Below are 16,594 nucleotides of genomic sequence, written 5' to 3' on the forward strand. Positions count from 1 at the left end.
CGTCATATGCAGAGAAGGGCGAATCAACGGTGTGCTTGTTCACCCGGAGGCAGAGTGGAGAAGGCGGAAGGAGAAACCGAGGAGAGGACAACGCGGAGACGAGGTCGGAGCAGGAGAGACAGACGGAGAAGCGACGCGAAGAAGCAGACGAGAGCCAGGAGACGCCAGGAGGCCAACGACCCCGCGACTCGCCCAGCCATACACCCGAGGGAGGTGTATGGCTAGCACAGGTACGAGACAAGATCAGGGGCTGGGTGTATCATAAGGGGAAGCCCGCTGGATAACCTGAGCACTCCCACATCCTTAGCACTGTGTTACCCCTCCCTGAGCACTTCCCTCTCACGGCGTCGGTAGACTAAGATGTGTGGCACGTGTTATTAGGTCCTCACTCCCTTCCCTATTAAAGCACCGTAGATACAGTGAACCTGAAACTGACACGGTGTATTCTCCTTTTTGTTTACATTGAGCTACAAGACGGATCCGGACAAATCATTGTATCGACGGACACCCGAAAGAGGCCGTCGAGTAGAACACCCCGAATCTCAGCATAGAAGAGCAGCCAGGAGCCGTTCACCTTGTGGAACTTTACCTAAGGGAAAGAAAAGCTCAGACTTGTTATTCTTTAAAATAAAAGATAAGAAAACCAGAATACATTTGTTACCTATTCATCCCGCACCTGTAACAGGTGGTCAGCCACAACCCAATACTCTGGGAACAGATTAGCTGGCCCCCTCTTTAGGAGAACGTCCATTCCCCAAACTGGAAGTCAAGAGCCTAGGGATCACTTTAGAGAAGCAGCTTTCCATGGTATCCCAGGTAAAAAAGTTGGCGGGCATCTGCTTTGGCCTCCTGAGAGCCTTGAGGAAGACACTAATATGGCTCCTGATGGGAGTCGAGAAGAAGGGTGATCCAAGGACTAATCCTTTCCCACCTCGACTATGGCAACTCACTGCACCTGGACAATCCTCTGTCGCTCATAAAAAAACTCCTAATCATCCACAGTGTCGCTGCTCAAATACTGCTACGCATTCCGAAAACGCAGTCAGCGCGTGAAGCACTAAAACCTTCACTGTCTGCCCATGAGTTGCAGAGTACAATTCAAGGCACTCTGCGTCACCCACCGGCCTAAATACAAAGGTGGCCCACATGGTCTTCATCAGCTGATCACCCCATACCACTCCTTAGGTCCAACAATCTTGACCTTTTTGTTGTTCCCAGAGTCAAAAAAGCAAGAAGTGGAGGTCAATTCTTTATATTTCGTGCCCCGAAGCTCTGCTACTCTTTGCCTACTAGCAAGACAATGGAAGACAATTTTATGATTTTTAGACAGAACTAAAAACATACCTTTTACCTTAAATTTCGTCAACCTACCTCACTCACTCTAGCTTTGTTAGCGCTGGAAAATTGAGTAGCCACATGCTTTTTATAAATAATGAATAGAAGAAAATATGATATTGGGGAGCTGGAGCACTTTATTAGGGACCTACTAGTGCCTACATTTAACCCACAAGAAAGAGCTGATGTGGAACAAGATATGGATAGGGGTGGGACAGCAAAATCCCTGCCTCAGCTTCAATCCAGAAAGAACCCTGGCCCAATGACCTTCCAGTCAAAGACTTCAAATGCACTGCCAGGAACATTTTAGATGACATGATGGAATCATTTAGAGAAGCAAGCAAAAATGAGGAACTTCCACCCAACTTGAGAGAAGATACTATACGCTAATTCTAAAACTGGGTAAATCACAATACGAGCATTCCTTGTACAGACCTATATCGTTACCGAATGTGAAGACAAAAGTCCTGGTCAAGATAGGCCCAAAGGACTGTACACCCACATAAATACGCTGGTGCACCCAGCTCAATCGGAGCTCATTCCGGGAAGGGCCACGAGACAATTTGCACAGATTACACATGGTAAAGGGCTGACTATGCTAGGTGAGGAGCCAACCCAGCTCCTGTCCCTGGACACGAAGAAAGCGGTTGACACCACAGAATGGAGGTTCATGTTCATGGCCATCCAAAATGGGTGTGGGTCCTAATTTAGACAATGGGCACAATTGACATATGAACATCCAGTGGCATGGGCCAGGATGAACAAAGTGCTACCTGAAGCGTTACCATTTATAGCGGGACACAACACCCTTTCTATTCATGTTGACAATGCAGCATCTGGCCTGCTGGACAATAAAAGATACTCTAGAGACCTGCATGGGTTAAAGGAGGTATGGGAGTCTAGTATCTCCCTGTATGCAGGTGAGATCATGTTATACTTGGAGGACCCGGATCTAACATTCACTAGAATACTGGCTATGATTCGGGTATATGGGAAAGACTGAGATAAAAGATCAATGGTCCACGTCAACACTCTGTCCACTAACATTCTGGAAACCTGGGCCCAAATGGCAACAAGCACTACAGATTAATAGATGGGTTTTAGGTATTTGGGCATAAACATTACTAGAGATCAGAAGATGTGGTACAAACGTAACCTGTGAAAGGTCATCGATCTGTTTAAAACGGCACGCTATCGACATTTTTCACAGTTTTTATGGGGATGGACGGTATTATATAAAATGCCGACTTTATCGCTGTTCATTTACGTACACCAGAATAGTTCAATGACAATACCAAGGACATTCTCGCTAGCAAAGGAGCTGCTAATAAGCCACCTGTGGGTTGAGAAGGCACTTAGAATACCATTAGCTAAATTATACAAAGGAGCGTACGATGGAGGCACTGGACTCTTGGACATTCGCAGATATCATTAGACAGCACAAATAGTAACACGGATTGGATCTTCACACCTCCTGATGAACCAATGTATCAACTAGATTGAAAAACATTGGGAGAAGTTGGGTTCCCACTGTTGCTATGCGGTACAAACCCATGTGCTACATGGCCAGAGCCCATACGTATGGTTTCATTGGCTTGGTATGGAAGCAATCTAAATGATAGATTGGTCCAAGGTTGTCACATGGGAGCACCTTGTAGCATAGTCCGGCACTAAAGGTAGCGGACGAGTTAGCAGACTTCCAAAGATGGGATGTTTCCTAGATTAGTTTGTATAAACTAGAATATTCACCACTTTGCTAAGACAGACAAACAAGTAGCCAGACATGAACTTCTGGCTTAAATGTTTGTAATCCGTGAAAATAAAGTAAAGTTACAAAGGAGTTAAGACTGACAGGGGTGTATTAGTGGTTATAGCACAAAACCTTAAAATGGATTAAATTCACAAGTTAAGGTGCCACCCTAGTCCTGGCCCCACTGTACTCACTTCTCTCAACAACTATTTACCAAAAAATGACTAAAGGTTCTTGCAGGATTATAGCTCCAGAGAACTGTAAATCTAACAGAAAATACCCACGAAACATATGATATGTGTTCCTGCTGCATTGTTGTCATGATATGAATACCTTAAGGGACAACAGTAGACGAGGTGTGAAGATGTGTGCTACACTTAGCAAGATTCTAACCATTGATTTGTCAGAAAGTGTTACTTCGACTCTTGCTTACTAAACGCAGAATTTTACATCTGATCACATTTTGATTTTTCAAGAACACAACAGGCAATGATAATAAATAAACTCACTGAAAACCAATACCCACGGTTGACAAGGTGTGGAGTAGACTGAAGTTGTGCAGCAGTTCTTATGCCCTAGCTCTGGAACAGAGACACTGATTCTACCTCATGATGTTCATGCTGCAAGGCCTGAGGTTTGGTGTAGCCTGACCTGCAAAAAACACATTGAAGACATTATGTAACCTTTTGTCTCCTCTTTAATATTTTAAGTCGGAAAATATAATTCTAAAACTATTTTTGTGCATCTGAAAAATGATAAATAACAAACTTGAAACCAACTGATGCAATTTAATAAAGTACATTTTCAAGAGGTCATTGAGTTACACCTGTTCAGATGCCCTGTAACCTTCACTCATCACTTTTGCTGATGGCATTATACAACAAGCATTTGCAATGCAATAGGCGTCGTGTTTACGACAGTTTAAGCTATTGGCATTGTAAATGACAATGCCTTTTATTTATCTGTTTTGTTAATTAACACATAAATAAAAGGCATTGTCATTTATAATGCCAATAGCTCAAACTCTTGTAAATGCAAGACCTAATCAAAGAGGCAGCCGCCATTGTCCCAGGCTGCTCGGAAAGTGAAAGCACATATGTTGCGTGGAATGTTGCAGGAAAGCATGTCATGTCTGCAGTAAAAGAAACGCATTAAAGAAAATACTGTTTACAGACTAAAAAAGACGTACCGTGTAACAACCGAAGTAAAAGGGCCAGTCTTGAAGGGAGGTTACAAATGAAGACAAGGCGGTACTAAGGAGGGAGGGACAAACAAGCCTATTAACGAATCAGAAGCCAGCATTTACGAAGGGCAATGACACAAGCCAATGACAAATATGGGCAGAGAGTGGGTGGGGCTTCTATTCAATACTCCAATACAGCATGCAGCAGAGCAGCGCATGCTCTGCCCAGGCTCGACTAAAAAACAATGGGAATGAGATCCCACAGGTTTAACTGATGAGAAGTAACTTGCTTGGATGCTCAATCAAACTGCATATAATGGCACAATAAATAAAAAGTTTTCCAACAGAAGGATCATATCTTGATTGTATTTATGTTTTTTTGTAGATTTGCAATACAAAAACAATACACAGCAGGCAATTGCAGTAGAGAAACACTGATTCTAGATAAGGGAACCAAGTAAGAATCTCTGCAAGATGGTTCATTGTGAAGAAATTATTATATTAATACAAGCTGATGAAAGGAAAAATACATGCTATGAGGTTGTACTTTTAACAGCGCATTTTAGGATGAAAATACACATGCACATTATACAAATTAAGACAGCATTAACATTATGTCAGAGCTAGGATAACAGACTCTCTGATTATACGAGGGCTTATATTAGATCAGGGTTTAGATTCTAGCAAAGCTCAGATTTTTCCACCTTTCTACACATCTATATACATGGGGTGGAGGTAGGTGGGGAAGCAGTAGTTACAGGGCAGGAATGCTTTTTCGGTCAATACACATTGTGGGAAAGTAGGTTATGCTTTTATGGTTACCCACACGTTTTGCTGGTGTCATAACTGTTTTCTGACTAGTCTGACTGGGACCCTGCTAATCAGGACCCCAATCGCTGTGCTTCTTCCCTAAATTGGCTATGGTGTGTAACTGATACATTCCTATGTGGCTACTGGGGCACCCTTGTAAGTCCCTCGTATATGGTACTGAGGTACCTAGGGCATGGGTACCCCAGAGGTTTCCTGGTGCCTGCTGCATGTATTGTGCCACCCATTGAGGATCCTCCAAACTATGGCCACAGGCCTGCCATTACAGGCTACAGGCCTGCCATTGCAGCCTGTGTGAGTTGGTCATGAAAGATATGTTACCTTATATCTAACGTCACTACACTCGGAACCTATTGGTCACCCTTCTAGAAGGCCTTTCAGTCCCAAAGGCAGGGTGCTCGGTTACGAGTGTGAGGGTGGCACTGAGTGAGCAGACCAACCCTACAAACCCTGGAGTCCATTCTCCGTGCTTGGTAAGTGAATCAGCCGTGACCCAGAGTCCATTTTCCAAACATTGTAGGTGAATCAGCCTTTACAATATCAAGGGGCCATGCGTCATTACGCGATGACCATCTCGGGAGAGGTGTGGCGCTGCGGCCAGGGCGACTGACGCTGGAATTTGGGGTTCAGGGTTCGATCCCCTGCTCCGGCGGCAGGTTAGCCCAGCACCATGTGACTCTGGGCAATAGCGCGCTTAATCTTCCCGATGGCCCCCAGCGCATAGAGACCCTTACGGGTGATTGTGCGCTTTACAAATGTGGATTATTATTATTATTATTATTATTATTATCTCTAAACAGGGTGGAACAAACCTGTGCATGTTTGGTATCAAACATGTTGGAATCATACCTCAACACCATATCTGGTGTTGGAGGTATGATTCTATCCACAGTAGGGCCCCTCCGGGGAGCCCCCCCCAATACTCCTGGGGCTGATCTTACAGAGCCTGACAGCAACCTAGGGCTGCTGCCGACCCCCGACACGATTCTGCCCTCCTGCTGCTGGGCCACGTCTGAGCAGGTGAAGGTAGAACAAAGGGTTTTTTGTCACAGGGAGGTGTGACCATCTCCGAGACAGGATTTAGTGTATTAGGCTGGGGTGGGTATGCTTGCCAGCAACGCATAGTCTACTGGAAGGACACATTTGGTGCCCTCCTTGCATATTCCAGTTCAAACCAGATAGGGGAGCCGCTTGCTCCCCACTGTCCGACCCATCATCTGATCCTGCTTCCTTAGCGAGCAACTGCTGGCTTGAAATAACTAAATCTGCCTATACTGCTACCTGGCGATCCTATATCTCAACTTGTTTACATGCAATTGGCCTGCAAATTGGGCTTAATAAACTGATAATGTCCAATTATAAACTTATCCAAAAAAAACAAATCAAAGTGAATCAATTAAGTGTGGATAAAACTGCTTTACCGGCAAAAACTCATGCATGGTCTGTGATTAATTCACATCAGTTTTTTCATATTCAGCCATGCCTTAATGCCCATTTTTCGGCCTTAATAAAAAAAACATTTTTAAAAATAAGATTGGGAATACATCCAGCTACGAAGGGCACGCCGGCCATGATTCAGCAGTGGCCAAGTACTAACTGTAGACTCTGTGGGTGGTCACGTGAATCTCTATTGCATATAGTATGTGTGTGTCTCAAATTGCTTAAAATACTTTGCATACTTTTAAAATCTTTATTTCTTAGGTTTGGGGTAAGATCGTGCTCGTCAAGCTCTCATTTTAAGTTAATCTGGCTAATCAATTCCACTGCTATGTCAATTGATAAAGTTTTTAGCCACTGCCGAAAGATGTTTGGTATTGACTTGCTAAGGTATACTATAATTAAATCAAAAGGCTCTAAGAGAAATTTTGAATACATGGATGCACTTTAACTGCTTCTTTGCACATTACGGCCTCCCTGAAAGATTTAGTGTCTATGCCGTTATGGTAACTTATTAGAAACCGAAATAACGAAAATATTGATGCACCTTCATAGCTTGTTTGCACAATGGAACTATTGTTTACCGCACGTTTGCATTTTAAAACCTAATGATCTGTCATGTCCTTTAGGATAGTCCTGTCATGTACACCCCATTTTACATACATTGTCCCATCCACACGACAATAACGATTCTAAACAGGGGACCTTTTACTTAGTAGCTTGCTCCTGTCTCTTCGACGCCAGGCTCTCGGTACTCTATCATAATTCCTGTACCTGACGTACATAAACATGTCCTCAGGCACTGTATAATTATTCTGTATAAGGGTCACCACTTTTTTCATCCTTGGTCAACAGCCAGCTGTGCATGATCACATTTGTTTGGAAAAACTTTTGTGATTGTTTCCAAAACATTTATGGTTGTTTTAAAAACATATTGATTCTAGAAAAAACCTAGCATAAAAGACCCTTAGTCACCCCTACAAATCAGAGGAGAATTTCTTCTAAGCTGACGCAGGGTCCTGCATGCTGAATATTTGACACACAGCAGTCTGACATCCCTTGCAGGGTGTCATCCTCAAAGCTGAAACGGGGTCCTTCATTCTAAACCATCAGGTGAGGGGGAAGGTTCTTCCCTAGGGGGATTCTTGGCTACATACACGCATATACATGCTACACATACATATCTAGACTAGGTAAATTTAGGAAAAATACTTAGGGCGCATATTTTAGTAATATGCAAGTGCTACTGTTTTTATCTGAAATGTTTATGTTCATCTTGTTAGCACTATGGTAGAAATGTATCTACTATTTACAATATTGGTACTTGCAATCTCTTTTGTATGCTTCTGTCTCCTAATTGTCGCAGTACATATGTTTTACAAGAGTGTCGCTGGACCAATAAATACTTATTGAAACATCCTAATCGCCAACCTGTGTATTTTCTGAGAATAAGCAAGCACGAGTGAGCGAAACGTACTGTACTGTTTTCCACGATCCCTGAGGAATAAGGGTTGTCATGTTCAGTGGTTGCCTGAAACTACCTACACCACTGTACGATACAGGGGGTGGTAGTGGCACTGTAGAGCTAGCTGGTCTAATGGCTGACATATCCTGTGGGGGTGTCCGGAAGCGGTTGAGACACCAAGTCCTCAGATTAGGTCATCCAAATCGTGCAAGTCCTGGGGATTCCTAGGAACTACACGACAGATCCAGCCTATGTCTTAATGGATTTCATAGTTGATTTGCACAATGATTTACAAGGTTAACTGGATTTTAACCCGTTTACCGCGGCGGAATGCAGGCATTTCATTGCGCGGGCGGGGCCGTGTCGGCCAACGGACGTGCGCAGCACTACCGAGGTAGTGCTTGCGATGGCCGTTGGCCAACGACCGCACGCAAGGGGTTAATGTTTATTTGTGAATGTAACTATAAATTGTTAAGGACATTAGTGTGGCTGTTCTAAATAGAATATTACAAATAGTTTTAAAGTACTGGTATGGCTTGTAACTACAGATGTGTTCATTAATACAGGTGCCTAATATCTACAGAATCAATCAATCAATCAATCAATGACATTTATAGAGCGCACTACATACCCGTAGGGTCTCAAGGCGCTGGGGAGGGGGGGTGCCGCTACTGCTCGAACAGCCAGGTCTTCAGCTTCTTCCTGAAGGAGAGGTGGTCTTGGGTCAGGCGCAGGTCGGTCGGGAGGGAGTTCCAGGTCTTGGCGGCCAGGTAGGAGAAGGACCTCCCTCCTGTAGTCGCTCTTCGGATGCGGGGGACGGCGGCGAGGGCGTGGTTGGCTGATCGGAGGTGGCGTTTGGGAGCGTAGAAGTTGATTCGGCTGTTGAGGTAGCTCGGGCCTTGGTCGTGTAGGGCTTTGTGTGCGTGGGTGAGGAGGCGGAAGGTGATTCTTTTGTTGACGGGGAGCCAGTGTAGGTCTCTCAGATGTCCGGAGATGTGGCTGGTTCGTGGGATGTCGAGGATGAGTCTGGCTGAGGCGTTCTGGATCCGCTGGAGTCTCTTCTGGAGCTTGGCGGTGGTACCGGCGTAGAGGGCGTTGCTGTAGTCCAGTCGGCTAGTGACGAGGGCCTGGGTGACGGTCTTCCTGGTCTCGGTGGGGATCCACCAGAAGATCTTCCGTAGCATGCGTAGGATGTTGAAGCACGCCGAGGAGACGTTGTTGACTTGCCTGGTCATGGAGAGGGAGGAGTCCAGGATGAAGCCCAGGTTGCGTGCGTGGTCTGTCGGTTTGGGTGCGGTGCCCAGGGCGGGAGGCCACCAGGAGTCGTCCCAGGCGGAGGATGAAGAGCCCAGGATGAGGACCTCCGTCTTGTCTGAGTTCAGTTTCAGGCGGCTGGTCGTCATCCACTCGGCTACCTCTTTCATCCCTTCGTGCAGGTTGGCTCTGGCGGCGGCGGGGTCGTTGGTCAGGGAGAGGATCAGCTGGGTGTCGTCGGCGTAGGAGATTATGCTGAGGTTGTGTTGGCGTGCGATGGCCGTGAGGGGGCTCATGTAGACGTTGAAGAGGGTGGGGCTCAGTGAGGATCCTTGAGGGACGCCGCAGATGACTTCGGTGGCCTCTGACTTGTACGGTGGTAGGCGGACTCTCTGTGTTCTTCCGTCGAGGAAGGAGATGATCCATTCCAGCGCCTTGTCCTGGATTCCGACGTTGCTGAGACGTTGCACTAGGGTGCGGTGGCAGACAGTGTCGAAGGCCGCGGAGAGGTCTAGGAGGATGAGGGCCGCTGTTTCTCCGTTGTCCATCAGGGCTCGGATGTCATCGGTGGCGGCGATGAGGGCGGTCTCGGTGCTGTGGTTGGCCCAGAAGCCAGATTGTGAGGGGTCGAGGGATCCATTCGTCTCGAGGAAGGCGGCCATCTGCTTGTTGACGGTCTTCTCGATGACTTTGGCTGGAAACGGGAGGAGCGAGATGGGGCGGTAATTCTTGAGTTCGGTGGGGTCCGCTGTGGGTTTCTTGAGTAGAGCTGTGGAAAAGTAAATTTTGCCATGTTATATGTGCCTACGTGTTCCCCATGTTATGTCATATGTGCATGATCGATATGCATGTATTCCCCTCTGATCGATTAAAGACGCAATTACAGTTGTGTCCATCTCTAGTATGCCAGTTTCCAGTTTTCGTGAATATAACGAATATCAGGCCTATGTAAAGCTACGTTGCCACGTTTTACAGTGTGCACGTTAATTCATTGAATTGTCCCTGTTTCTAGGCCTCAAAAGGGCCCGGACTCAGATTCAGCTCCTGTTTCCTGAACTCTCCGAGGAGCGATACAGCCCCCACCTGTATCCCTGACCCTTCACTTATTTTCATGCCTCGCAGTGCTCGGCTCGGCCTGGCTCTGCCTCCCAGTCTGCCAAGAGTATGTTATGTTTCTAGTTATCAGTCCAGCCCTCCTTCTCTGCATTCCTAAGCGACTGAATCGCATCAATAGTTTCCGTCATGGTCTAGACTTTATGTCTCCATGTAAGAGAAATACTGTATTAATATTCATAGAATATTCCTCGCACACGCAATACATGTAGAATAATGCATGCACCAGTCTTAAAGTCTGTTAGCCTTTACCCTGATAACTTTTGGATTCTATCAACATGTACTATAAACACCAGATACTAGATATGCCTAGGTACATGTCGCTCTGACCCTCCAGACTTTAGTCTCCTCTTCTAGCGCAGAAGTCATTGCCCCCAGTTTTCCCTAGTAACACGTCATTGTCAGTTTGCGCGCACCACTAGGTTAAAGGTCCCAGCTGCTCAGGTAGCCCCCTCCATGTTTCCGCCCCATTTATGACATATTCTGTTACGTTTACATCACATGTCCATGTATACGCCCTGTACACGCCTTCTTGTTACATCATGTTGCCCTTATCTTTCGAGACTGCTAAAAACCCCGCCTACTGCTACGCCTACTGTATTGAATGCAATGTAATTGTTTTTAGTATATATATTAATGCACTGTTATTAAAAGCGAGCCAATTCCCAGATCCTGCCCCCGGCAGCTGCCATCCTATTCCCATGCAGGCTGTCCTGTTCCTGTCCTTTTATGCCTGATTAAAGCCTGTATACTTCAGCTACCTCGAATCTTGACTCTTATTTATTGAGCTATCTGTTATTAGAGTATCCTGAAAAATAGAACCGGTAATTAATTATTTATTTACCACATAATGGCGCCCGAACAGGGACTTGCCCTTTCCCCACGTGCCGGAGAAGCCACGCAGGCCCCCTGATCCTCTGCAGCCGTGACGGAACCATACCGGCCACGTGCAGATATTTCTGCTTCAAGTATCCCTCAGGCCCACGGAGGAGACGGAGGTTGCGGTCCAGCGTCCAGACGAGGCGGTGGAGGAACGCGGCGAGTCCCGACCAGAGCCCAAGCCGAGAGTCCAAGGTCCGAGGTATCCGGAGGCCCACCTGTAACTGAAGTCCGAAGTTCGTCCGTCCGTCGTCGTAGCAGTCCAGTCCAGTCCGAGGCCTTCCGTTCTTGCTGCCCGGTGAGTACCATTGCTGGGGTAGTATCTAGACAGGGTCAATTAATTTGTCTCTGGTCCGTGGGTTTGGGTACACAGATCCAACACGAAGTGTCCACCTAGGTGGATGCGGGTCCTGACGTGTCTCTTTATGAGACCGGTAAGTTTCGTACTGTTTTAGCAGTGCATCTAGTCATTCCAGTAAGTTCTGTTCTGTTCTCGAGAAATTCATGTGTTTCTGTTTTCAGTATTCCAGGTAGTATTCTGTCCGAACTGTTATTTTTAAATGTTATTCCATGTGTTCTCAATGTCGTGGTATGAGTGATTTGTTTTCTTAAAGTCATTTTTGTGTTTATCGTGTATTGTATTTGTGTCCAGATTCCAGTCTAAGTCATGCCTCTGTTCTCGAAGTTACGTCAGTTAAAAACCAGAAAAGGTCTGCTCGAAGAAGTAGTTCCTGTCCCGCCTAGGGACAGTCCAGGTCATTTTATGTATCATAAGCATGGCATAAGTGCCATATTATATCTAGACTTATGGGTCGAGTATACTAAAGATCTAGAAGAGAAATATAGATGGCCTGTATCAGGTACATGGGATGCCGAGTGCATCATGCGAGTAGAAGAAGCATTATGGAAAAAGAAATCCAGACAGTCCCAGAAAGATGCCATCGAGTTATGGCGCAAAGAATCTCATAAAAGAACCGAAAAAGAAATCAGAAAGTCAGAATTAAGTAGAGAATCCTCAGAAAGAGCCCAAGAAAGGGAATTAATCGAAGTAGGTGAACGAGTTAAAGCCGAACAGTCAGACAGACAGAGAAATGCCCTTATTAAGGGTATGTATCCTCTTCTTGCCGAGGGCTTGCCAAAAGCAACCCCGGAAGCACCATGTAATTTTCCGCCGACATTGGTTCCGATTAAGCTACGTCACAAACCGACCGCAGCTGATATTTTTCTCTCGTCCTATTTGGACGACACAGTCCCAGAATATGCAAATCCTGTTCCGCCAGCTCCTGTAAATAATGTAATTCCTGTTCCTCAAGCCACCGGGGCCCCTGTTACAGCACCTGTTACGGTACCCCCGGTCCAGCCTACAGTACAAGTACCCGCTACATCGGTCACTCTGCCAGCACGAAGAGTATCAGTCGACGATTCTAGTATAGGGGCCGCGGAGGGAGGTCCTCCTGGTACCCCGCCGCCACACAAACGTGTAACGTTAGTCGAGTTACATGAACGTGCGTTACAGCGTACGCCCAAACATCAGTCCGTTGCAGATATCAGACGAGCTCTCACCGAATGCCGTTATGATCCAGTCCCAGGCGATGATAATATGGTTATATATTCATTGCGTGTAAGGCGGGTGACCGAGTATTTGGACACCCTACCGAATATGAAAGAAGATCTAGACAGAATGTATTGTTTCATCCGTACAGGAGAAGATCCAGAAAGTATTGGCGAAATCATGTCTCTAAGGAAAGCTGAGACCCAGCTCATGCTATTAAAATTTCTAATCAATTGTTTAGTAAGGGAACAAGATTGTCCGACTAAAGATCCGATCGAAATGAGAATTCTGACAAAGTGGAGTGATCATATAGCCGAGGGTAGACACAAGACACTCAGTAGTATAGAGAGTATGTACAAGAAAATTCGTAAGGAAATAATAAGGTTACACGAGAAACGCAAAGCAGCACAAGTAAGCGAGAAAGAAGACAACACTGATACTGAAGAGGTAGAAGACGAGAATACCGTCAGAATAGCGTATGTAGGTAAATCTAGACTTCTAGACCGACATTCACGCCTAGAACACAAGAAAGTTTTTCACCTTCCAGCACTAGAACAAGAGAATCTTGAACAAGTATTTCAAGCTACCGATCACATTCTGAAATCACGTATCGGTTATAGTGAACTTAGTACCATGCATGAACTAGAACTAGCCCGATCAGCAGTCCGATGGACTACTGATTCTACCACTTTTCCAGATGAAATAGTGGCACAAATGTTTCTGAAACTGCCCCCAGCCGAGCAGCGACTGGTGGGTATGTATATGATCCAGCACCTCATCACACTGTATGAGGGTCAGCATTCTGATCCAGGTCCGTTACATGATGTTCTGAACGAGTTGCTCCAGTATAGATGGAAAGGTTTAGGTACCGATTTAATTAGTGTCATTCTAGAACAGCGCCACAAATATAGAACGTTCCTGAATCCGCATTTTGTTCATGTCTCACCTCCAGAAAGTACATCATTTTACATAGATAGACAGCATCCGTTACGAGAAGTACACCCAGTTAGGACAACGGGTGGTGAAATGCAACGAGTATTTGTTTACACCCCTATCACAAAGATGGAACTCTTAGAGATGAAGAAATTAATTCCCTGTCACGACAAAGATCCAGCAGGGTTCCATCGAGAATTAAAAGACATGCTCCGTATGGGAGAATACACATATCCTGATATCATTAAAATGCTAAAGGTCCTGTTGCCCGCAGGGGTATATGAAAAACTCAAGGAAAAAGAATGGGAGGTGGGAGAGAAAAAGATTGATTGGACAGCTCTAGAAGCTGAAGATAAAATACGAGTACCAGGTACCGGTCTTGGGGACAAATGTAAAGAATTGCCCGAGTTATTGATACAAGTTTTGCCAAGGTTATTATCCACGAAAAAGGAAGATTGGGATGCAATCTCAGCATGTAAACAGAAACAGGATGAAGACACTAGTGATTTCTATTCTAGATTTGAAAAATGTTTTATTATTAACAGTGGTTTGAAGACAAGTAGCGATTCATACCCTCATCTTTTTGTTACTAAACTAGTCGAGAATTCAAGCCCACAAGTTAAAAATCGAGTTTTGAAAGTCGAAAGTACCTGGCAAGCTAGTACCCCGTCACAAATGCTTCAAATGCTCCAGTATCACCAGAATAGAATCAGGGAAGAGCAAGAACACGAAAGGAGACGTATGAAAGACACGAAAATGAAAGTACTAGTTGCACAATCTGTTCCACAAGACAGTCAGAAGAGGGGTCCGAATCAAGCCAGTCCTCCTGCAGCTCCCGTTAAAGGGACATGCAATTATTGTAAACAGCCAGGTCATTTTATAAACGAGTGTGCAGTTCTGAAACACAACATAGCTACTGGTAAGACTAAAGAAAGACCACGTCCGCCTAGACAAGAACAAGTCTCACAGACTTCTCAGTCACCGCAGAATGCACAACAGACAGTTCCAGCACCGCAGCCTATCGCTGCAACACAGCATGTTACACAGCAAATGTACCAGTATGCTCAGACAGAGTATCCAGAGTATCAACAGTATTCATGAAACAGCCTAGAGAGGGAGGTAGGCTTGCCTCTCATCGAGATACCTGTAGATCAAGAGGGTCCCTATGTGCACAGTCAAGTATTAGGGAAAGACAGAAAGTTTTTGATTGATACAGGGGCAAGTAGGACTACTATCAGTCATGACGAGGTTCCAGGGGCTCCGCTCTCAGGCTCTAGAAATGTTTCCCTTGGATTTTCAGGAAAGCCAATTGTTAACGAGATTTCAAAGCCAGTTACTCTAGAAGTTGGTCCATTGTCCCGAACTACTGATTTGTTACTTACGAAGTCATGTCCAGAAAATGTGTTAGGCATTAAAACATTGAAAGAATTAGGTGCAGTTATTTGCTGCTCTCCAGAAGGAATACGATTGTTTTTGCGTGACTTTAAAGGTCACTATGTATTACGCGATTTTGATCCAAGATTATCCAATGTACCGCAGCATTTATGGGCGCAAGGTCCAACTGATGTAGGTTTTATGCAAATCACACCCCATCGTGTGACCCTCAAGCAAGGTATAGTCTTGCCAAGAATCAGACAGTACAGATTGCCGCCTGAGGCTGTAGCAGCCTTATCAAAAATTATTGACGAGCTCATTGCTCAAGGAGTGGTTGTAGAAACTGACTCCAATGTATGTAATTCTCCTATCATCCCAGTCATGAAACGTACTGATCCAAATGCACCTCCAGTATATCGATTAGTGATTGACCTTCGAGAACTTAATAAATGTATCATACCCCAGTATCCAGTAGTCCTGGATATTTCATCCCTATTGACAGCCATTGATTCTGAAGCTAAATTTTTCACTGTCATCGACCTCAAGAATGCATTTTTCAGTGTCCCCATTCATCCAGACAGCCAGTACCTTTTCGGTTTTTGTTTAAATGGAAGGAGCTATAAATTCACACGAGCTCCTCAAGGTTTCACAGAAAGTCCTAGTATTTACAGTCAAGCACTTAAAAGACAACTAGACAATATTCACATGCCAACTGACACTGCCCTGCTCCAGTATGTCGATGATCTACTGATCACAGCCCGTTCTGAACGTGACTGCGAGCGAGCGTCACTTACAGTTCTGTATTTTCTGGCCGAGATGGGGCACAAGGTGTCCCCTTCAAAGCTCCAGTTCTGTGTCCAGCAAGTGATCTACTTAGGCCACTTACTGTCCAAGTGGGGTAGGCAGTTGACACCAGACCGTATCCAGTTGATAGCGAGTCTTCCACAGCCCAAGACACAGAAGGAGGTACGTGCTTTTATTGGCCTCACTTCTTACTGCAGACAATGGATTCCTCAGTATGCATTTCTAGCCAAGCCACTGATACAGTTAACGACACAGGAGGCAGCCGTATCGACTGTCCTCCCTTGGACATCTGAACATACACTTAGTTTTAATGAATTAAAGAAAGCCTTATGCCAAGCACCTGTTCTAGCTACACCGAACTACAGTAAGCCTTTTACACTTTGTCACAGAACGTGATGGTACTGCATTATCTGTTCTCACACAAGATGAAGCAGGACAGTACAAGCCTTGTGCTTATTTTTCGAGCACATTAGATCCGGTAGCCCAGGCTTTGCCTGCGTGCCTCAAGTCAGTTGCAGCCACAGCTCTAGCTATCAGACAAAGTGATTCCATAGTGTTAGGACACTCCTTGACAGTACAAGTTCCACACTCCGTGGAAGTTCTTTTAAACCGAACACAGACACAGCACTTGACAATTGCACGTTTAACAGGTTATGAACTGACACTGTTCCAGCCACACATAGAAAT

The 16,594-nt window shown here is 45.3% G+C and overlaps 1 protein-coding gene across 7 annotated transcripts in view; it reads right to left on the reverse strand.

Moving 5' to 3' along the window:
* Positions 1-16,594, reverse strand: part of CLDND1 (claudin domain containing 1) — an 85,062-nt gene that overhangs the window by 33,246 nt on the left and 35,222 nt on the right. For 4 of the 7 annotated variants that reach the window (XM_078659301.1, XM_078659307.1, XM_078659300.1 and 1 more), the window contains exon 2: positions 3,612-3,736. The gene's annotated coding sequence lies outside the window, so the exon portion shown is untranslated. Of the gene's footprint in view, positions 1-3,594; positions 3,737-16,594 lie in introns of all 7 variants that reach the window. The other 3 variants (XM_078659308.1, XM_078659303.1, XM_078659304.1) reach the window with 1 other exon arrangement.

The sequence above is a fragment of the Lissotriton helveticus genome, chromosome 1_1 (assembly GCF_964261635.1).
Source record: "Lissotriton helveticus chromosome 1_1, aLisHel1.1, whole genome shotgun sequence".
Taxonomy (NCBI): Eukaryota; Metazoa; Chordata; class Amphibia; order Caudata; family Salamandridae; genus Lissotriton; species Lissotriton helveticus.